Genomic DNA, 23,782 nt, shown 5'->3' on the forward strand with positions numbered 1-23,782 from the left:
AAAGAGGACACCATGACTATGAGAGACCTTAATGATAATAGCTAATTTTAACAAGAACAGTGTGTGTGCAGCACTGTGCTAAATAAGCAGTTTATAAGAACTATCATATCTTAACCTCACTACAACACAGGACAGGTACATTTATCCCCATTTCAGAGAAGAAGAAACTGAGGTTTAGGGGTTAAGTAACTTGTCCAAGTTTATACAAATAATAAAGAACCAATACTTCTGACCAAGTCAGTGGCACTCAGTATGAATGAGTAGTGGTAGTAGTAGCAACAACAGTAATAGCAGCTCACACTTTTATAGCTCTTGCCATGTGTTAGGCAATGTTCTTAGGGTTTGATATATATTTACCTGTGTAATTCTCACAACTACTTTTTGAAGTAAATATAATGTTTATTTTATAAATGAAGATACTAAATATAGAAGGGTTAAGTAGTTTTCCCAAGATTACAAAGCTAGTGAATGGTAGGACCAGGATTAAAAGTTAACCATTACCCTATATGATCTCTCTCCAATTCATTTTCTTAAGCCACTCAATATACCTGTGTTTTCAAACTGCTGATTATTGTGACAGTAGTTTATTCTTTTACAACAAGCAAGTTTTGTTGTCAATGAAAATACTCGAATAGAATTAACTACCCTATTCTTTTTCTAGTACCCTCTCTAGTGCTAGACAAGAGAGCCGAGATGCTGAGGGTGGCAAACTGCAGAAAAAATTATGTAATTAATATGTTTAGCCTTTTAATGGGTAGAGACGAAAACAATCAAATTTAGCAATAAAAAATATTCAAGAACTATTCATGGAGTACAAATCCAAAAATCTGTTTCTTCTAGTATCAGTGTAAGTTTGTACAGAATAGAAAAAGAAAACATTCAAGAATTATTCAAAGTAACTATAAAGTAAATTTCAATTAAAAATTCCAAAGAATAATCTATTTTTGAAGAGATCAACACTTCAGGAAACTTTTAGAAGAATATGAGGAAAAAGGTCGGGACTGAGAAAAGAAAGCTGAAGAAGATGCTCAATTTAATAAGAGAAAAATCATGTGGCCACCAAACACAAGTATGCAAAATTAGAAGAAAAGGAAAGTTACCGGAGCCTCTGAAAGAACTAAAAATAACAATATAAAAATTGCAGTTTTTCAAAACAGAAACAGACTCATAGATACAGAGAAAAAAATTGATGGTTGCCAGAGGGAGGTAGGGTGGGGAGATGTGTGAAAAAGGTGAAGGGGATTAACAGGCACAAATGTCCAGTTACAGATAAGTAACTATGTGGATATAAAGTACAAAAAAGGGAGTATGAGGCCTGTCCAGAAAGTATTCAGCCATGCAATATGAAGAACAGTAACATCTATTGAAGACAATGTAAGATATGAGAAACATTTCACCGATATGTCCCCGATATAGAGCAAGGGACTTAAAGGAAAGAATAAACAAATGGGACTCAACAAAATAAAAATCTTCTGGATGGCTCAAGAAAACAGCAGCAAAACAAAAAGGAAACATACAATACGGAAATCAGGAGTCTCTCCTGGGTATTAACTGAAAGTTAATAAGCAACTCTTCAAAGTACTACTCAAACATATTAACTTACAATTCCCAATACTAAAGCTCTCATTTTTGTCTATTCAGTCTCAGTATCTTTCTCTAATTAACTACTATTAACTGGTATTTCGACACCAAGTACTATAGTACTTTCAAACTTTAAATTATTTTTTTAGCTTGTTAAGAAAATGTCCTATAAGATCCTTTCTGGCACTTATCCCAGGCTGACTTCATTTTCCATATATCTTTTTTCACTTGTACCCTCTAATCCTTATCAATCATATTCTTAATTCTTAAGCAAACTCCTTATAAAAGCATAAATTATATTTCCTAACCATGTCATCTAATAAAAATATTTAGAAAACTGACCTTTAATGGACACACATGCATTAGTCTATAGTTCAAACAATGTTCTAGGGTGGCAGACCCAAAACTATTCTGCCTTTGGCATTCCTACATATAATATAACCAGCATGCCATTTCCTATAGAAAATACAGGACCAGGCAGAAGACTTACCTTGAAGAGGCTTTTTGCAATAGTCTACTCAGGATTTTAGAGCCTGGTTCAAGGAAACAGTAAAGGGAATGGAAAGGAAACAATAAGGGATAGAGGAACAGAAATCAAGATGATTCTCGGGTTTATAATGTGAGTAACTGAGTGACTGGCATCATCATTAATCAAGACAGGAAAATGAGATGAATACATACTACCTGGAGCAAACCACGTTGTTAATTTTTGATACTCACTCTGTTTCATGTTTTCTACTAGACAATCAGATGGGCATTCTAAGTAGCAAACCTAAGGACTAGAAGTGCTTAGCAGAAAAACGGGCTAAGGAAATGAACACAGAAAGGAGATAAGAACACATGGCAGAATGAAGGGAAAAAAAGAGGTCAGCTTGAAACCTCAGGAAACATGAACATTAAGGAATAGGAGTTAGTAAAGACCGCTCAAAATGAATAGGTAAAAAGAGCCCTGGCTGGTGTAGCTCAGTGGATTGAGCGCGGGCTGCGAACTGAAGTGTCGCAGGTTCGATTCCCAGTCAGGGTACATGCCTGGGTTGCAGGCCATGACCCCCAGCAACAACACATTGATATTTCTCTCTCTCTATCTCCCTTCCTTCCCTCTCTAAAAATAAATAAATAAAATCTTAAAAAAAAATAAATAGGTAAAAAGGAGAAAAAAGAAATAGGAGAGAGTGATGTCATAAACACAAAGGAAAAGAAGGTATTAAAAACATGGGCATGACCATGTAACTTCACAACGGATGTAACAATTAGGAACTGTGTCCAAGGAGAGATACAATTTCAGTAAGTAGAGGAAACAAGAGTAAAAATACTGTTGGGAGGGGGCATGGCTCAAACAAACAAGGCAAAAAGGTATAGTGTGTTTACAACAGTATGTAGAAGAGTTTTGCTGGAATGGAAGGTTCACGTAGCTGAAGACAAAAAAGAAAGTCTAGGCCAAAGGTTTTGCATTCCAGATTTTACTCTTTTTTGGACTTTATTCTGTGGGAAGGAAAAAGAAAGATAGGTAGCTTTTTTTCCCCCCCAGACAACTACTCTGGTGACCAGCATCCATGACGAACTAGAATAACAAAGAGTTGCAGCAGGGCAAGCTATTTAACAGTCCTAAAATTACCTGAACATAGTAATGAGGACCTACCTAAAGGAGGCTGGCAGGAACCAAGTAAGAATTAGGGGGTGCATGAAAGAGATAATCTCTACTCCTAGGGTGCCCCAGATTTTCTCCTACCACTATATTATTATACTCACTACATTGTATCATAATCATTTGTTGACTGGGACCCTCTCTTTATCAGCCTCTCATCATTAGTACTAACAGATCAGGAACACCATTTGTTGAATTACAACAGAATTCAGTAATGATAAGATATAGAAGTGAGACTTAAAGATATTGCAGTGAAACCTAAGTATTTTAAATAACAACATAGTGATAGAGAAAACACTAATGAAGAAGTCAAGATCAAATTTAAGGAATTAATTTAAGATATGTTTAGAGTGGAGGGTGTCTAAGATCAACATCTAAATAGAAATGCCAAAGAGAAAAAAATTACATCACAGAGGAAAACATTCAGACATTTAGACAAAAATGGATTTGCAATGTACATGTACAATAAAATCAACAAATCTTATTATTTGCTTATAAGAGCAAATACTTAATAATTTCTTAAGACACTTTGAGATCTGACTCTGTCTTAAACATGCTATATGAATTGCTCACTTGTATATTTTTTACAAATTAAATTGATGTAAAAACCCAACCAAATGGGTAAATCAAAACTTGGTCAATGTTGAATAATAATTTGCTTTACTCCATCATTCATTCAAAGAAAATTTGACTGATTATAAGTTTGTGTTGGGACAAGGGGGTCTAGACACAAAAGCAAATAGAGTAAAATATAGCAATTACTACAATGAAATAAACACAAAATATTATAGGAACACAAGTAACAGAGAACAGAGAGTATAATGGAGAATAGGCAGAAGAGTCATTGATAAAAAAATATGCCTAAAAGCTTTCCTAGAAAAGGAAACACTTATATTGAGCTTTTAAAAAGAAGTGATTTAACAAGATAGCTAAGAAGTTGAATGGTATTCTGGATAAAAAGGAACAGTATGTGCAAAAACACAGAGATGTCAAAGAGCTTCTCATCTTCATGGAACCATGACAGAAGATGAGGGGCACAGCTCACAGAGGACTTTCTGTACACTGGTAAAAGAATTTGACCACTACCCCATAAGTCCTGTGGTAAGAAACATCAGATGTGCATTAGAACCCCCTGGGAACACTCCAGATCCCCTAAAGCAGAAAGCAAGTATGGGGAGGTAGCCAAAAAAAGAGGGCAAACTAACTTCCATAAACAGGAAGCCACAGCAGATTTTTAAGCAACAACAGAACCTGATCAGATCTGTGTTTTAGAAATCCAAAGTCAGTAGCATGGGTCAGTGGCTAAGGGAAGAAAATCTGAAGGAAGGCGAGCAAAAAAGATTAAGAACCTACTGCAAAGGTAATTGAGAACCTACCACAATGAGCCCTAGTAAGATGGCGTGGTTGTTTAGAGTGTCACTCCATATACCAAAAGGTTGCAGGTTTGATCCCCAGTCAAAGCATATACCTTCATTGCAGATTTGATGCCTACTAGAGGCAACCAATCAATGTTTCTCTTTCTCTCTCTCTTTAATCAAAAAACATATCCTCAGGTGAGGATTTAAAAAAAAAAAAAAGAAGCTACTGCAATGATGCTCCAGCACTAAATATTGACAACTACTTATTCAAACATAAGTGAACCACAGAAAGAGGCACATAAAGTGCTCTAACTGTAATATGGGCTTTCAACTTAATTTTCTGAACTCATCTCAGATAGCAATTCAATAACCAGAAGCAATTACAGTACAAGTGTGGTCAGATACATTACAAAAAGGAAAAAGAGTGGCTATCAAATTTTCCCCTTAAAAATGGTTCATTTATACTTTATTTTAAAAATTTTTTAATTTATTTTTCTTTCTTAAAAAGGTAATGATAGTAAAATTACCACAATAGACAGAGATTACCAAATCAAAATTTAGAACTTACCACTGGGCAAGCACTGTGCAAAACTGCTGAGAATGATAAACAGGTAAAAGTTACCAGACAAAAATAGGTTAGGAAGAAAAAAGACCAGTTAACCCATTTACTAGTAATTCCTAAAATCAAAAAATTACCCACATATAAAAACTACAGTTTTGAACCGATAAAAATTCATCAAAGTGGGGGGAGGGAATGTTCTTTAACATCTCTCCCAGGCAGCCACTCTCTTCATTTGAAAAAAATAGGTTAATATATAAGAATATATGTATGATAATGATAGACCTTGGGTACACAGATTAGGATACAATTAATTTCATTTATTTTTCAAAGATATAGTTCCCATAACTTTTTTCTCTCTTGGATTATTCCATCAGCTATAAATACTCTAGTGATACAAATATACTAGAAAGGTACCCATCTAAAAAAAAAATCGTTGACTCTACATCCCCTCCAGCAATCACCCTACTGATCTCAGCTTCAATTTACAGCAAACTCCTTGAAAGGATTGGCTGCCTCCAATTCCTCCCCTAAAGTTCTCTCTTAAACCCACCCCAATCAAGTTTCATCTCTACCACTCCACCACAAACAACCTATTAAGGTTACCAGTGATTTTCATATTGTTAAATCTAACAGCCACATCTTAGTCCATGACCTCACAGCATCTCACTCAGCTGATCACTCACTCCTTCCTTCTAAAATGTTTCACTTGACTTCAGTGGTACCATTCACTCTTAATTCTCCTTGTTCCTCACTGGGATGCATGTTAGCCTCCTTTGCTAGCTCCTGCCCTAACTTGCCCCTCTCTCTGTCCCTCTATCCCTCTTTCTCTCTCTGTAAACATTCCAGGATCCCAAGGCAAAGTCTTAGGATTTCTCCAGCCACATTCACTTCCTAGGTCAGGGGTGTCAAACTCGTTTTCACCAGGGGCCACCTCAGCCTTGAGGTTACCTTCAAAGGGCCAAAATAATTTTAGCACTGTATAAATGTAACTACTCCTTAACTGTTAAGGAGTTGAAATTACATTTGGCCCTTTGAAGGAAATCTCAAGGCTGATGTGGCCCCGCTCCCCCCGCCCTGAAAATAAATTTGACACCCCTGCACTAGATTATCTTAATCAATTCTCACATCTCTACGCCAATGACTAAAAATTTATTATCTCCAGCCCAGTCCTCTGCCCTGAACTGCAGACTCATGTATACCAAGGTGTCCAGACAGTATCTCTACTTGGACTGCTAATTTAATATGTTCAAAACTGAACTCATTACTTCCACCTAAAACCCTGCTTATCCTGCAGCTTCCACATCTCAGTAAATGGCAGCTCCATTCTTCCAGGTGTTCAGGCCAAAATCCATAGCCCATATCCAACCTACCATCAAAATCTGTGGGCTCTGACATCAAAGTGTATACAGAAGGTGAGCACTTCTCCCCATCCCTGCCTAAAATCACCATTGTCTCCCATATAAGATTACTGCTGGAGCCTGCTGAAGGATCTCCTCATGCCCTGCCTCTAACACTCTAAAGAGCAGTTGAAAGGTCTATTTAAAAGAAGTCAAAACCCTTCCATGGCTTCCCATCTTCAGAATAAAAGTCAAAGTCCCACTGGCCAACAAGGCCATATATGATTTATCATGCACCCCTCTCCCATCCCCTCATGCCCCCCCCGCCACCACCTCATCCACCACCAATCATTTCCCTCAATGCCTCCCCTGAACTACTTGCTACTCCTCAAATGGGACAAGCATGCTTCAACCACAAGACATTTGCATTCTTGTTCCATCTTCCTCACATGTTCTCTCCTCTAAGGTTTGCTCAGATTAGATCACAGTATCACTTCTTCTACATATCTGTTGTAATACCATTCATTAGTACAACTTTCTCTAACCACCTTATATAAAACAATAGTTCCCCAACACATGTTATTTCCACCTTATTCTGCTTTGTTTTTCTCCACAGTCCTATAATCGCAGACATATTACATATATACTTGTTTATTTCTTATATGTTGGCATTAGAATGTGAGTGTCACAGGGCAGAAAATGTGTTTTCCTCACTGTACTATTACTAGCAAGCACTCAGCAGGTATTTCTTGAATGGGCAGATGACATGAATGAGGAAACTCCACTCAGCATCTGGTCTCAAAGTCTGTGTTGAGGGCATTTACAGTGTATAACATGTCTTGGAAAGAAGTTGATTGCAAGAGTGGCCACAACATTGGCAAAGTTTTCAACTCTAGCTGAAGCCAATAATAAATAAAGGTTGACAAGTCCAGACTATCATAAAATGAAGAAAATAAACTTGAAAAAATTAAAAATAAAAATAAGAATAAGGGGAAAAATGGCCATCCCTGACTCCACATTTCCTATAAAGAAATACCATCCAGCCCTGGCTGGTATAGTTCAGTGAACTGAGTGCAGGCTGTGAACCAAAGGGTCGCCGGTTCGATTTCCAGTCAGGGCACACACCTGGGTTGCAGGGCAGGTTCCCAGTGAGGGTCACATGAGAGGCAACCACACAGTGATATTTCTCTCCCTCTTTCTCCCTCCCTTCCCCTCTCTCTAAAAATAAAGAAAATAAAACCTTTACAAAATTAAAAAATATATTTAAAAAAAGAAATACCATCTAAATATTTCCTGTAAACTGGCCTACCAACTCAGATCGAAATATCACCAGACCCATTCTACACACTTAAATTGCCATTATGAATATTGCCTGCTTTTCTAAGCTATGTCTTTAGAGAAAATTTTAACTCCCAACCCTAACACTGGCTGCCAAGACATAATGGTCACAGTATGCTCTCAAATTTCTCCAAAGCACTCAGGCTGCAATCAAATATCATTAATAAGATGACAACAATTCAAAGTACCTTTGGTGTCTGCCTATCTTCACTGTCCCTAGTGTATGCTCAGGCATCAAAGACTGTGATATCTTGGTATTGGGAGTAGGGATGTGGGAGGGAGAGGGAAAGGGACTGAAAGGGGGACAGAGAGAAGGTGAGGGTAGAGAGGGAAAGGGAGAATGAGTTTTTAAAAAAACAGGACCTGGATTATTTTTTGCATTTTAAAGACAGGTAGATTGACAAGGAATAGAAAGCACCTACTAAGACATGTCTCCTGGACTTTTCAATATCAGACACCAAAACAGTGACCACAGAAAGACCAAACTCTGAGAAAGCCAGCATTTCACTCTCACATACGGAACTGAAGCCATGGGTCAGGAGGCCAGGCCAAATTGGACAGCTGGGAGAGGAAGGTGGTGAATCATGGAAAGGGATGAGAGGAGTAATTACCCATGTTTTGTTTTATTTTTCTTTTTTCTTCCCATTGTACTAAGCAGGTACAGAAAGTGAGCAGATGAAAATGGGCAGGAGAAGGCAGAGTGAAGGGTAAGGATGCTCTTGGGTAAATGGTAGCAGAAGAAATCAAGCACAAATTACTTTTCTAAGGAACATGTCTTTGAAAAGCAGACATATGAATTAAGTTAGGAATTGACCAAAGAAATTTAAAACAGGGCCCCATACCTTAGTTAACTATAGACCTGTCCAAAGAGTCTATAGAAAACAGAAATTCTCTATAGAGAACAGAAAATCTTCAAAGAGAACAGAAATTCTTCATTATTTGGAATAATGGTCCTGTGGCATTATTAAAATCAACAATCCTCAAAGATGATCCAACTATATTTAAAACAATCTACTCATCAACATGCAAAAGTAAACTGGTAAAAAAATACTCAGCTCTCTCGAACCCAGCCTTTAAAAATCCCCTGCCTTCCCAATGGCTCCAAATCTCAAAATAACCAATTAAAAGTTTTGAAGTCAGAGAAATAACACTGAGGGCATTCAAAAGGAATCAACTCAGCAGAGAAGAGTTGAAAACTCAGAGACTACACCTAACATACTCTGTTTGATCAATTCAGTTAAAAAGAAAGGAGGGTTCTGATTGGGTGCTCTCATTAGGCTGAGTCAAATCGCAGCACAAAATCAGCCCCTGTCCAAGCAGATGCAAGAAGCTAAAAGAAGCAGGAAACAACAGTATACACTGAGAATGGGAAAAAGGTATGGGGTGTGTGTATGGAGGCGGTGGTGCTGACTGTGTAACAAAGGAAAAGACAATTTGGCTCTATACAACCATTGGCCACCACCATATCTAGGGCACACCAACCTGAATTTGCAGCCAGAGGTGACATTCTGCATTTACTTCCTTGCTAACACTTTCTGCTCCTTAGCACTACTCCCCAGATCTGATACTGATGGCTCTCCCCTATCGCCTCCCTTTCTACAGCTCCTCTTCCTCCATCCACTCTCTCATTCTGGTGATCTAGTATTTCCCACAGGCAGTTCAGTCTCTTGCCCTCATTGTATATTAGCTCATGCCTTCTACTCAGTCCCATTCTTAACAAGCACATAATCCAGTGTGGAAGGTAGCTGTGTCACTAGATTGGGTTCAGTACACCATAGTCAATGCTATGAAAGAAATACAACAAAGGGCTGTGAGCACATATTCATCTGTCATTACCCTATTTGATATTCTCCAAATCAACACTCCAACTTCCCATTCTCTTGAAAGTCATTTACTAAGTACCACATCTTTCCATCACATCCCCTGATCTCCAAAACTACCTTGCAGTTCAGACTTCATTTCTCATATGATTTATTGCAACCACTTTCTATCAGTAACACAATTTAATATATTTCCACACCGTTGTACCAGACATCTCCCTAAAAGACATAACATACCATATCATCCCCTTGCTTTGAAACATCTGTTATCATTCCAATGCCTAACAAAGTTCAAATCCTTACCACAAAAAAATAACCTTATATAATACATTTTTTTCAAATACAGCCTTTTAAAAGTAGGAAGACGAAGTTCCAATTTCACTGCTTACCAGCTATGTTACCTTTGGAGCATCACTCTTCCTAAGCTTTCCCATTTGCAAAATGGGGGCACGAAAAGAACCTACCTCTCTTGGGGTTGTTATCAAGAATAAGAAGGCCCATGCCAAACACCAGCACAGTACCAAGCACTCAATCAACATTAACTATTACCCTGGGATTTTTCATCTATCTAGAATGTCTTACTTCCCAAAGAAAGGACATAATCAAGGTCTTACTTTCATGTATTTTAGAATGATTAATAGTAAGAGTTAAATCATAAATGGCCTTCTGGTTAATCCTGAACCAACCAAAACTTCAATTAACAAGAATACTACTTTCATGAAAATTTTGGCTTGTCTAACTTTATTATAATTTATTAAAAAAACAAGTACCCATTTATTTAAAAAGTAACTACATTAGTTTTGTTTGGTTTCCTATTCAAATTCAGGAAGGAAAACAGTACCTTACCAATGGAAACTCACTTATATATTTAAGAATGTGATTCTCTACAGTATAAAATCCACATGAATTAAATTCAATCTCAACTGCATAATTTCCTAAGATACATAAATATAAAAAACAAATTCTAGACACTTAAGAAAATAAGTGTGCATCAGACGATGGACAGCCAGTCATACAGACCTCACAATCAAAAGATGAAATCACAAAATTTTGTTTAAAAGTCAACAATTTTAATAATTTTTAAAACTACAAAGTCTACAACAATAAACACAACAAAAACAAAACAAATCAGAAACATATTTCAAGGGATTAATATATTTCTGATATTAAGTACTAATGGAAATTAGTAAGAAGATCCTAGCAAACATATGCACAAAAGGATAAACAATTCCAACAAAGGAGAAAATAAAACTAGGAAAATACTGCATTTGCTATTCTATTGTAGACAGTATGTTAGACAGCAGGTCTCCTTACACTCATTTTTAAAAAGCAAAAGCCTATAAAAGCATGATAAAACTGTCAACCAAATTGCGGGAGGCAGTGTAAATCAATACAACCTTTCAGAAATCAGTCTGCCAATATTTTTCAAAAGTGACAAAAACCTTCATAACTTCTGACCATATAATCCCTCTCCGAAAACTTTAACCTAAAGGAAAGAAGCCTAAAACGAAGGACAGCTATGTATTAACTGCATTACTTGCAAAATCAGAGGCAACTTAGATGTCCAATTTTTAAAAATAAGAAACTCAACTCATAATATAATTTGAATGTACAAAAATTTTAGGAAAAAAAAACATTAACCATGGAAGCAACTATAAGCATTACATTTGTGCTCTGATTATAGTATAAAATCATAAGGTGAGAAATAAATAAGAAAAAATTAAGTTTGTTTTTTTTCTTGTTTCTTTGACCATTGTTTGTAAAATAAAAGGCCTGTTGGAATTGATCAGGCCCACCACAGTAAGTACACATTTTAAATTGATTTTTCAGAAGTATAAAATCACAATTTTTCCCCCCAAAAAACTATCACATAGAGTAATCAGATAGGCTCTTCTCATATACAAAGCAGCCATACATGTAATTTTAGCCATGCTATTAGCCAGCTGGAACACTGTTATTTTAAAATCTCATTTTACCACCAAAACCTAACTGTATGCATGATCTACATATGGTGAGCAGAAGCCATTTGCTATGGGGCATTTGGAGAGAGGGCCTCAAGTACTGAGGTTAAAACTATTGGATCAAATGGAATATTAAGCTTAGCTTTCTCCTATATCCCCAAAGGAATTATCATGTTTCTTAGCCACTAAAAGGCTAAGCATTCAAAGAGGAAGAACGTATAAACCAATTTGCTCTGCCTCTGAAAATTGGGAACTTTCTCATTTTCTCCCAAAAGCACCACAGAATAATGAAAAATACATAAGCATGAGGTCAGAACATGTGGGATACAGGTGATTCTAACCTCAAATAACTGGCCCTTTTGGGCTTTAGTTGTTTAATGGGTAAAACTTTTAAAGATGAATCAAATAATCTGTTAATTCTTTCAAGTTCAATATTCTATTAATTTAATAGAATTAAAACTGCCCACTCAAAATTCCCTACTCAGATTATAAAGCAATTATTAAGACTTAGAATTAGGAAACTGGGGGCAAAGGTAAAATACACAGATGGTCAAACTTCTGGATTGTGTCCCAGCCAGACCTGTTTCTTTCTATATGCCCACATGATCCTGGGCAAATTACTTTGCCTCAAAGTCCTAAAATCAAAGAAGTAATCCTTACTGGCCATACCCTTTTGTTCTTGTGTTACACAACACACTGGTTTCTTCTGTCATAACTGGGGTTTCCCTCCTAACTAGGAACAGTAATTTTGACTTCATTCTTAGAAATTTAAAAATGCCTTGTTTGTGCATTCATCTTTTCTAAATTTTCTGGTATTGAGAGAATTAACACATATTGCAGATCTTAAAATTATAGTCAAGACTGAAAGCATTCCTCAGAAATGTATTCAATAAATAGTTTTTGAGCACCTGTGCCACACAACAGTATGTGCAAAGGTCCCTTTCCTTAAGAAGCCCAAAAGTCTGGTGGAGACAAACAAGCAAATCATTAACTACTAACTGACAAATGCTTACTGTATAATGTACAATATACTATTGGATCAATCAAGACAAGTGGGACAAGATGTCTGGACAAGATTCAGAGGTGATATTTTGGTTAGGTCTTGAAAGGCAAGTTGTTTACTAGGTAAAGAATTCTCAACAGAGTGAGTACAGTGTAAAACCACAAAGGAAGATATCATTTTCAGAAACCTCTATGTAGTCTTTGTATGAAGAAGGCAGGCAAAATGGTAGAAAATGAAATTAAAAACATACACTAGTACCAGAATTGTAAAGGACTTGGACTTTCATCAAATACAGATTATGGAGAGTCACTGATGGACTTTTAAACGTGCAACCAAAGTCCTATCTTCCATCATACAGTCAAAGGAGTTGAGTCAAGGCAACAAACAAAAAAATGCAGGTCTGGATGCAGAAAGAATAAACTGTGTTTATTTAAATGGAAAGTTCATGCTTTCAGGATGGCTTCCAGCAGTTTCTTACTATGGCATATTAATACAACACTCAAGTAAAATTACAGGTAAAAGTTCAAGATGGTGTGTTTTCTTTAAGGATTATTTGAAGTCAATTTTGTTGAGAACACTAAAGAAAACAACCAAATGAGAAAATTCAAAAGGTCTATATAATAAATTAAGAGAGGCACACAGTAATAACATCTGAGAAGACTGACTTCAGGAAAAACATCAATAAATGTTTAAATCCTTATCACATTTTAATTTCCAATAAGACACGTTTTGTGCCTATCCTTTGCAAGAAGAGGATATTTTAAATTCCTTTGGTTAAAGAAGAGCTTTATCACTAATAAAGAAGAGCTATCATCACTAACTTCTTTAAACTAGCCTAAGAGAAGATTTTTTAATGGTAAAATTAATAGGTTCCGTTATATTTTAATGCTCAGGAAAAAAAGAAGAAAGTATCTTCAGATGACTATTTGGAGAAGCCTAAAACTCAATTCATTTCATCAATGAGAGTGAAATATGCATATGCCAATCTGGGACCACTAAAGAGTCCCTGCACCAGTAATTTCCACAATGCTAGGGCCTAGTCTTAGAACAGCAAGCCTAATTGGCTAGGTAGCGTACAAAGATGAATTTGCAATTATTGAAATTCAAACTCAAGCTTAGCCGCCAACGACTACCTCGAAGAAATCATTCCTCCTTTTACTCAGACAAAAAAAGTAAGTACGCATGATACAGATGTACTATAAAGATAGCAGATGTCTAAGAAGGAGACAGAAGCACCTGGATCTATGGAAGCGGCGTGGTTTGCCAAAGTTTCATCTCAGGATGTGTTTAGGGTGTGTCTTTGTTGTGGCCCAGTAATAACCACCCTCCCCACCAAAAAAGCAGTCATTGGGGCACCCCGGTATTTCCCCCTATCAACCCTCACAACATCCTGACTCTGAAATCACTGGGCATCTCGGCCTCGCCCTGATTTCTCCGAAGGGAAAGGCGGCAGCCCCAGAGGCCGAGGCCCCAGGCGCTCCTTGTCACAGCCCGCCGGGCTGGGGGCCGAGGACGTCTGCCTCCCGTGGTCACGCCTGTCTCGCCACAGGAGGCTCGCTGGGGACTCCAGAGGGTCACCCCGGAGGGCAGGAGGCCGTAGGGCGCCAAAGCCTCCTCTCAGGCACCTTGGCCTGAGCACCCGGACCGGACCGCGCCCCCTACCCAATCAGTCGCAGACGTTCTCCCAGTCCCCCCCTGACCCAAGCTCGTACCGTGCGGCCGCGTTCTTCCTCGCCGGCCGGCCGCGGCCCACCTTCGGTTCACCCAGCGACCTACGGTCCAAGCACCGCAGGTAAGGGGAAGGACCCCCTGTCACATCCCAGCCAGCCGTGGGGCCCGATTCGCAGCAGCCAACATAGCGCCAGCAGCTAGGAGGAGTGCCTAACTCCAAAGCCACCCCACCCGCTCCCTAGGCCGGCGGCGCCGCCGCGACTCCACCCTCCAGAGCCCAAGGACAGCGCGCGCGCAGCCCCGCCCCGGGACTCCTTGCGCAGGCGCAACCCCTAGGGCCTGGACTCTCAGCGCCTCGCCGCAAGACTGGAACCTCTCTGCCCATTTCTGGCCCAGTCCCTGCCCTCTCCTCAGCCTTTCCAAGGCTTCGCCCCGCCTTTCCAGACCTTCTTTCTCTGCCACCTGACTCATGGCTTGGCTCCGCCTAAACTACCTCAGGGGTCCAGAGGCTGACCCCACCTCTAACCGGCCTTGAGGAGTAACACGTGCTGTTTGACCTAGGTCAAAAGTGTCAACTCCACCTCCTGACACAGAAAAGTTATTAGTAGACTTAGCCTTGGAACTGACAGGTGCTTCCCTCCACCTTTTGTTGATGTGGAAACCTCCAACGTTTTGTGTTTGCAAATTCATCCCTGTTTGCTGCCTTCCAGTGCTCTAGAGTCTGCCTGAACCATATACCCTCTCCACTACACCAAAATATGAATTGAGATCTTGCTGAGCCTGAGGGAAGGGACCAGCAACCCTAAGTGCTTAGATTTGGAGCAAATCCTTGTTGCCCTCAATCTGGATTCCTTTTGCCAAGAACCAGGCCCTTCCGTTTGGGGATTCTATCACCCACTGAAGGTCATTCTTCCCTAGCCATCTTCTTGATGGCTAGGCCTGCTTTGAGTGTCCTTACTCTGGGGGCCTGCAGGGTCTGGATGAGTGTTAAAGATCCAGGCTGCCCTTATCTGGAGATAGACTCCTTGTTCTCTAAAATTCTTGGGGCCACAAATAAATAACATTTCCGGAGTATTTCTTGAAAAGTATCTATTTCTCCATGTCTCCAAATCAGTGATAATCCAGGGAGAAAGTATGATTTACCAGACTAAGACAAGGGTCAAGCCTGACTTGTAGAGCCATATTTCATTTAATAATATACTTCTATATTTGGAAAATGAAGTGTCATTTTTAATATCAACATCTAGAAATACAAATTGAATTTATTGGATGATAAGATGCATGTTTAAAATGTTGAAAAGACTAGATTTAAACACTCTGCAATTTATCTTTGGATTAAGTCATATCATTAGAAAGGCAAATACCAAACTGAAACTCTTAAACACACCCCGGAAGAATATCTCTCAAGCGATGCATTTACATAAGGTTTGGGGTTTACGCCATCAGTTAAATTAAGAGATGGTGCAAGAGATGGCTCCCCACAGCTTGTCTCTGGGAATGAGGAAGATACTACATACTGAAGTCTCCATATGAAGAGCTAGGAAAGGAATCTCTCAGTTCCCAACACCAGAAAAAGTTATATGCTTATCTATACTGCCAGGTTGTTATCTGGTGACCCCTGGAACACTTGAGGTGATCATGTTTTCTTTGGCAGCTCTTAAGTGCTAAGTCACTTTTCCCTCTTTCCCTCTCTCTTCTACAAAGTTTACTGGATGATTGCTGTGTGGTAATAGTTTCCAGATTCATTACTAATTTGTCTTTGTCCCAATTCCCTCATCTTCCTGATTATTATGTCACATTAATTCTATCAGCCATGTCAAATTACATAGAGGGAAAATTTTAATATTTAATACAAATATGAATCCCTAGAAGTCTGACCTATGAGGGTCTGAAAACTGCTTTTAACTGAGGTTAAGGATGAGGAGGCATACTAAGCTAAGCAGTGCTTCATAAATTTTAGCACGCATCAGAGTCTCCTGGGGGGCTTAGTAAAACACAAATTGCTGGGTACCACCCTCAGAGTTTCTCATTCAGCAGGTCTGGAGTGGTACTCAAGAATTTGTATTTCTAATAAATTCCCAAAAGAACAATACCCCAGGGAACCACACCTTAAAAACCACTGCACTAATGTACCTCTTCAACAATCTATGTTGCAATCAGCCAAATCAGGTAGAAAATGACTAAATCCAAGGAGTCCTTGAAGAACTGGATGAGAGTGTTGGATACTGTCCTGTGGACAAATTTCACAACTGTGACAACCTTCAACACAGGCTAGGTGAGACAGGTAAGAGCTGAGAAAGTGAGGGCATGACCCCAGCTCCATGAGCTAAGAGAGTAAGAGAGAAGATTAAAAAGTCAGAGACAGATGATATAAAATTCTACGGTGGGAATGATTGTAGACTAACAAGCTCTCCTTGTGTGTGTTGTTTTGTTTTTTTTTTGACAGGTCTAGTGGTATCAGAGCACAGAGTCAAGGAGTTGGATAATCTATCGGAATCCAAAGTATATGGGGGATGATGTTTCTGATTTATAGACATCTGTATGGAGATGAGTCTAGAGAAGAGATAACAAGCATACTTACACATTTTCACTATTCATATTTGGTTACATAAAAAAAGTATCTACAGTATAACCATAATAGACAAAACAAGGAAAAGGCTTTTCTCACAATTCTCATAATTGGTGCAGCCACTGTGGGAAACAATATGGAGGTTCCTTAAAAAATTAAACATAGAATTACCATATGATCTAGCAGTCCCACTTCCAGTTATATATCCAAGGGAAAGAAATGGTTATCTCAAAGAGATATCTGCATCCCAAGTTCATTACAGCATTATTAACAATAGCCGACACATGGAAGAACCTAAGTTTCTATGACATATGAATGGATAAAGAATATTTGGTATATACATACAAAAGAGTATTCCTCAGCCATAAAAAAAGAAGGAAATTTTTGCTAATAAGGATGGACCTTGAGGACACTACACTAAATGAAATATATCAGAAAGAGAAAGACAAAAATTGTATGATCTCCCATATATGTGGAATCAAAAAACAGCCAAATTCATAGAAACACAGTGTGGGATGGTAGTTGTCAGGGGCTGAAGGATAGGAAAGATGTTGGTTACAGGGTACAAACTTCTAGTTATAAGATGAATCCACTCTGGAGATTGAATATACTACATAATAACTATATTTAACAATACTGTTATCACATACTTGAAAGTAGCCATCAGAGTAGAGCTTTAATGTTCTCACCATAACAACAACAAAATGGTAATTATGTGAAATAAAGGATGTGTTTCTTAACTAACATTAATAATTACAGTAATAATTTCACATATATAAGTGTATCTAATTATCACATTGTATATCTTAAACTTATAAAATGTTACATCTATTATATCTCAAAAAAAGTTGGGGGAAAATAACAAATTCATTATCTCAAAATTCTAATTGAATACATTCAAGCATTCACCTAATAAAGCCACTGTTAAACATTGCTGGGCCCAGTCAAAAAAAAGTCTGAAGGCCAGAATTTTAATTTTAATTTAGGGTCTCATGAGACCAAATCTCCTTTTGTTCAGTTTTTTAAAATGAATGCAATATTCTCTCCTTTCATGTGGTGATCCACTTATCTCAACACCATTTATTTTAAAAATACATCCTTTTTTAAAAAAATGGTGCTAGAATCACTGAAAATCTACATGGAATAAAAAATTAACCTTGATATCTATCCCAAAATTAAATGTGAATATTAAAATAACAAAGCTTGTTATAGAAAAAAATAGGTGATTATGTTCACAATTTGGGATAAACAAATTATTTCTTAGAACCCAGAAAATACTAACTGTGGGTGGCCTTGTTAGACTGGAGTTAGGATGGTAGAGTCAACAATCTTGGTACTTGAGTTCTGGCTAAGAAAGGATCCAGAGTCAACACTCAAACTATAAGAGAAAGTTGATTTAGAAAGTCACAGAGATAGAAGAAGTAAGCTATAAAAGATACGGCTGAGGAAAAAGAAATTACAGAGGTAAAAGAAGAGCTCTTGGAGCTTAGGGGAAAGAGACAAGCAAGGAAAACACACCTGGAGGAAAGGGGAGAAGGGAGGGGGCGGGGAAGAAGAGGAAGGATAGAAAGTGGGGAAAGGCAGAGGTGTGCTCCATAGAGAGAGCCACACTGGGTCTTTTGTCCTGAGAGTTTTATTTAGAGGTACCAGGGGAGGATCTCAATAAAATAGTCATCAGCCTGAAGGTGTGTCTCCTCAAGGTCATGGTCTCTATTGATTGGTCAGTGCCAGGGCAGGGGGTCATTAGTCAATGCAGCTGGTTCTAATGTCAGCCATGGCATCACTCCATCTGGTTTTGCTGCTTTTCTTGCCCTGGATCTGAAGCATGATTGAGGCCTAGATGTCATCTCTAGGGGTTAGTTACTTAAGGGAGTTGTCAGACATGGGCTTGTACTCTTGCCTGATTGTTAGGCACCTAGGGATTTCCATGTTGGTGACTGTCTGCACCTGGCCTATCATTCCTACTTTGCTCATGACTATCTAACTGCCTACTGTATAATCATAAAAGAATAGATTGCTAAATTAACTTCATCAAAATTAAAAATTTCTATTCATTAGGACATAATTTAGAAACTGAGAGAGAAAACCACAGAATTGGAAACAAAAACCACAAGATAATTATGAATCTGAAAAATAATTTGTATTAAGAATATTTCTACCTGTCATGATGGTGGCATAGGTAAACACAGCTCATCTCCTCACACAACCACATTAAAATTACAACTAAAATATAGAACAACCATTACTCAGAACCATCAGAAATGAGGTTGAATGGAAGTCTGACAACTAATTAAAGAAACCACATCCATCCAGACTGGTAGGAGGGACAGAGAGGCTGGTCCCACATCCATATGTAGTGGATAAAAATTCACCAAGAATATCTTGGGAGTAAGGAGTCCCAGCCCCTCAGCCCCAGGTTCCAGTGCAAAGAAGAAAAGTCCCCACTTCTGGCTGCAAAAATGAGCAGGAATTAAGTTGATGGAAGAAACTTCTGGAGTCCAAAGCAGTTCCCCTTAAAAAAATCACGCATGGACTAATCAGACTTACTCCCTCTAAGCTCCAGCACCTGAGTAGCAGCTTGAAAGGCATCAGTGGCATACAGGGAGGAAATGAAGTATATGGAATCAAGTTGGGAGCTCCCAGACAGAAAGATGGGCAGAGGCCATTGTCCCTTTTCTGAGGCCTCCTCACTCAGGCACAGAGCCAGCAGGCAGGTGACAGATATGAGACTCCATCAAAGTGGCATTGTTTGCCTTGCTCTAGAGATCCCCTGAGACTCCATCACACCTAACTTAGGGGCCCACACAAATTGTTAACTGTGATTTTTTTCATAGAAATGACTGGTCTTGGCTGATTCGTCACAGTTTCATAAATCCTATGAATAAGCAATAATGGCCTCAGTAACTCCCAACCCCTATACTTCTTAAGTGGCCCCAGGATAAGTAGCAGCTATCTCAGATTGCTTTATAGCTCAGGCAGGTGACCCTGGGCAAAACACAGGTGGGGGCTGAACTTGGTCTGCACCACCCAGAAAACCCTAGGGCCAGTGAACCCAGTAGACAGTAACAGCACACACCAGAACACCACCGCCCTACCCCTGCACAGCTGATCCTCTCTAGGGGAGAGAGGTTGATAGTCAATGGTCATAGCCAGTCCTAGCAGCTGATTGGCCTGGGTAAATCCCTCCCATTGACCCACCAACAGCAATCAAGGTCAACTATAAGAGGAGGGGGTACTTAGCTCACATGTAGGGCACACCTCAAGTACCCAGCTTCAGTGATAGGGAGGCTGTGCCACTGGACCCCACAGGACACTTCCTACATTAGGACACACTACCAAACAGGGAGTCATAGCAGCTCTACCTAATACATAGAAACAAACACAGGGAGGCTGCCAAAATGAGGAGTCAAGGAAACATGGCCAAAATGAAAGAATAGATCAAAACTCCAGAAAAGCAACTAAACAAAATGGAGAAGAGCAATCTAACAGATGCAGAGTCCAAAACACTGGTTATAAGCATGCTCAAGGAACTTAGTGAGGACCTCAACAGCATAGAAAAGGTTCAGTCATAAATGATGGATACACTAATTGAAATAAAGAAGAATTTACAGGGAGCCAACAGTAAAGAGATGAAGCCAAGAATCAAATCAATGATTTGGGACATGAGGAAGCAAAAAAAAATAAAATAAAAAAATAAAAACCCAATCAGAACAACAAGAAGAAAAGAGAATTCAAAAAGAAAAAAAAAATGAGGATAGTGTAAGTAAGCAGCCTCTGGGACAAATTCAAGTGTTCCAACATTCACTTCATGGGGGTGCCACAAGGAGAGGCAAAAGACCAAGAAATGGAAATCTACTTGAAAAAAATAATAAAATAAAACTTCCCTAATTTGGTGAAGGAAATAGGCATGCAAGTCCAGGAAGCACAGAGAGACCCAACAAGATGGATGCAATGAGGCCCACTCCAAAACACATCATAATTAAAATGCCAAAGGTTAAAGAAAAAAAGAGAAGCTTAAAAACAGCAAGAGAAAAGCAGTTAGTTATCTACAAGGGAGTTCTCATAAGACTGTCAGCTGATTTCTCAAACTTTGCAGGCTAGAAGGAATTGGCAAGAAATATTCAAAGTGATGAAAAGCAAGGACCTATAGCCAAGATTGCTCTACCCAACAAATACATCATTTGGAATTGAAGGGAAGATAAAGAGCTTCCCAGACAAGAAAAACTAAAGGAGTTCATCATCACCAAACCATTATTATATGAAATGTTAAAGGGACTTAAGAAAAACAAGATCAAAACTGTGAAAAAAATTAAATGGCATATCTATCAACATATCTATCAACAATTGAATCTAAAAAAACAAACTAAGTGAACAAGAACAGAGTTATGGATACAAAGAACATATTAATGGTTGCCAGGTGTGAGGGGGTCTTGGGGGAGTGGGTGAAGAGGTGAAGGAATTAACAAGTACAAATTGGTAGTTAAAGAATAGCCATGGGGAGGTAAAATTCATGTAGGAAATGGACTAGCCAAAGAACTTATACACATGACATATACACATTAAGAATGGTGTGGGAATTCCCTGAGGGAGTGGGGGGTGCTGGTGGAGGGGGCAAAGGGGAAAAAGTGGGACAACTGTAATAACATAATCAATAAAATATCATTTAAAAAAGAATATTTTAAAACTCACTCAAATCAATAACTAAAAGGCAAACAACCCAAAATTTTTAAGGACAACAGCCTTGAACAGACTCCATAGAAGGATATGTAAATGAGCATATGAAAAGGAGATTAACATAATCAGTCACCAGGGAAAGTGGCATATTAAGATGAGATATCACTTTACACATACAATAATGGCTAAAAATTTTGAGATTGATAACACCAAATGCTGGCAAAGAATATAGAGCAACTGGAACTCTTGTACACTGCTGGTGAGAATTTAAAGTGTTAGAACTGTTTTGAAGCTAATCTCAGCAGTTTTTTATAAAGTTAAACATACCCTTTCTTTATGACTCAGCAACTCCCCTTTTAGTCATTTACTCCAGAGAAATGAAAACATGTCCACAAAATAACATAAACAAGAGTGTTCACAAGAGCCAAAAACTGAAAATAATGACACATCTATGAACCAGTGCATGGGTAAGCAGATTGTGGTATATTCATAAGTGGAACATTAGGTCAACATTAGAAAGAAATGAACTACTGACACATGCAAAAGAAATCAGGCTCAAAAGAGTCCATAGTGTATGGTTTTACTTATGTGGTATTCCAGAATAGGAAAAATTCACCTGTGATGACAGAAATCAGAACATTAGTTGAGTGGTTGCCTTCAGGTGGGCATCCAGTGATATTGAGTGAAAAGTGGAAGGAGAAAACTTTCTGGGTGTCTGGAAATGTTGTAAATTTTACTGACATTTGTGTATAAATTTGTTAAAATTCATTGGCCTATACAAATAAAAGGTATGCATTTTATATGATTATTATACCTCAATTAAGAACAGTATTTTGATTTTATTTTTATTAAATTTATTGATATCAGCTAATAAAATTATATAGGCTTCATGTGTACAATTATTTCACACATTATCTGTATGTGGCATTGTGTGTTCACCACCTAAAGTCAAATCTTCTGTCATCATATATTTGACCTTCTTTGCCCTTTACTACCTCCCCCTGACCTCCCTTTTCCTCTGGTGACCACCATACTGTTGTTTGTGTCTGTGAGTTTTTGTTTATTTGTTTGTCTTGTTTGTTCATTTGTTGCTTTCAGTTTTATGAGATCTATCTAGAAAGTTTTCAGCCATGTAATATGAAAAATAGACATTTTTTGAAGAAGATAGAAAATATAAGAAACATTGTACATAGGACAATGATGCCTCAGTCTCCTTCAAAGTAGGCATCTTGGGACCTCACACAGTTTTCCCAGCATCCCTTCCACTATTCAAAACACTTTGCAAAATCCTTTGTTGGAATTGCTATCAGCTGCCCCATTGTATTTTCCTGAATTTTACTGATGGTCTGAAATCTCTTCCCTTTCAAAGTGATTTTAGTTTTGGGAAAAGCTAGAAGTTGCAGGATGCCAAATCTGGGCTGTAGGGGGCACTAAGTCACCTGGGTGATTTGATGTTTTGCCAAAAAATTCTGCACAAGATGTGATGTGTGAGCGAGTGTATTGTCGTGATAAAGCTGCCAATCACCAGTTGCCCATAGCTGCAGCCTTCTAAATCACCTGAATAATTCCATGGTGGAATGTTCTAGTTTAATGCAAAAATCTGATACAGATTTGTTGCTCTACTTCTCAGTCATTGTGAATCCCACGGCCACACATTGCACAAACTCACTCAATGTCATCTACCAACCACACTGACTAAGACAGTAAAGTTATCATTGTTCAAACAAGTGCACTCCAGTCCACTCTCTTCGATTGCCAGGTTACATCGATGTCCCACAAACCATTCTCATTATATTAGCAATGGCTGCAATTTTCCGGGACAGACATCGTATATTCCCACATATGAATAAGATCATATGGTTCTTGTCTTTTTTTGTCTGATATTTCCCTTAGCATGTTGTTCTCAAGATCCATCCATGCTGTCACAAATGGCAGTATTTTATCTTTTCTTATGGCTGAGTAGAATTCCATTGTATATATGTATCCCATCTTCTTTATCCATTCATCTATCAAAGGATACTTCAGGAGAAGTTGGAAGATGATAGCAAGGTAGGTGGAAGCTTAACCCACTTGCTCATGCATACAACTGGGACACTTAGCTGATCTTCTGAAGAACAGAATGAACAGCAATTGGAATCACAGCTTATATGAAGTTTGGAAGCCAAAGATTTCAGAGGATGCTTAAAAACAGATGGTAAGGGGATTTTGGAGGCTGACAGGAAGGTCCCTGGTCCCTGCACCAGGGACCATGGCTGCCGTAAGA

General features: G+C 38.4%; 1 protein-coding gene across 7 annotated transcripts in view; it reads right to left on the reverse strand.

The window, feature by feature from the left end:
* CCSER2 (coiled-coil serine rich protein 2) overlaps positions 1–14,542 on the reverse strand; it is a 222,862-nt gene extending 208,320 nt beyond the window's left edge. For all 7 annotated transcript variants that reach the window (XR_006786035.1, XM_045841932.1, XM_045841927.1 and 4 more), the window contains exon 1: positions 14,318–14,542. The gene's annotated coding sequence lies outside the window, so the exon portion shown is untranslated. The remainder of the gene's footprint in view (positions 1–14,317) is intronic.
* Positions 14,543–23,782: the final 9,240 nt, after the last annotated feature.

The sequence above is a fragment of the Phyllostomus hastatus genome, unplaced genomic scaffold (assembly GCF_019186645.2).
Source record: "Phyllostomus hastatus isolate PE091 unplaced genomic scaffold, TTU_PhHast_1.1 phas_contig_38, whole genome shotgun sequence".
NCBI lineage: Eukaryota > Metazoa > Chordata > Mammalia > Chiroptera > Phyllostomidae > Phyllostomus > Phyllostomus hastatus.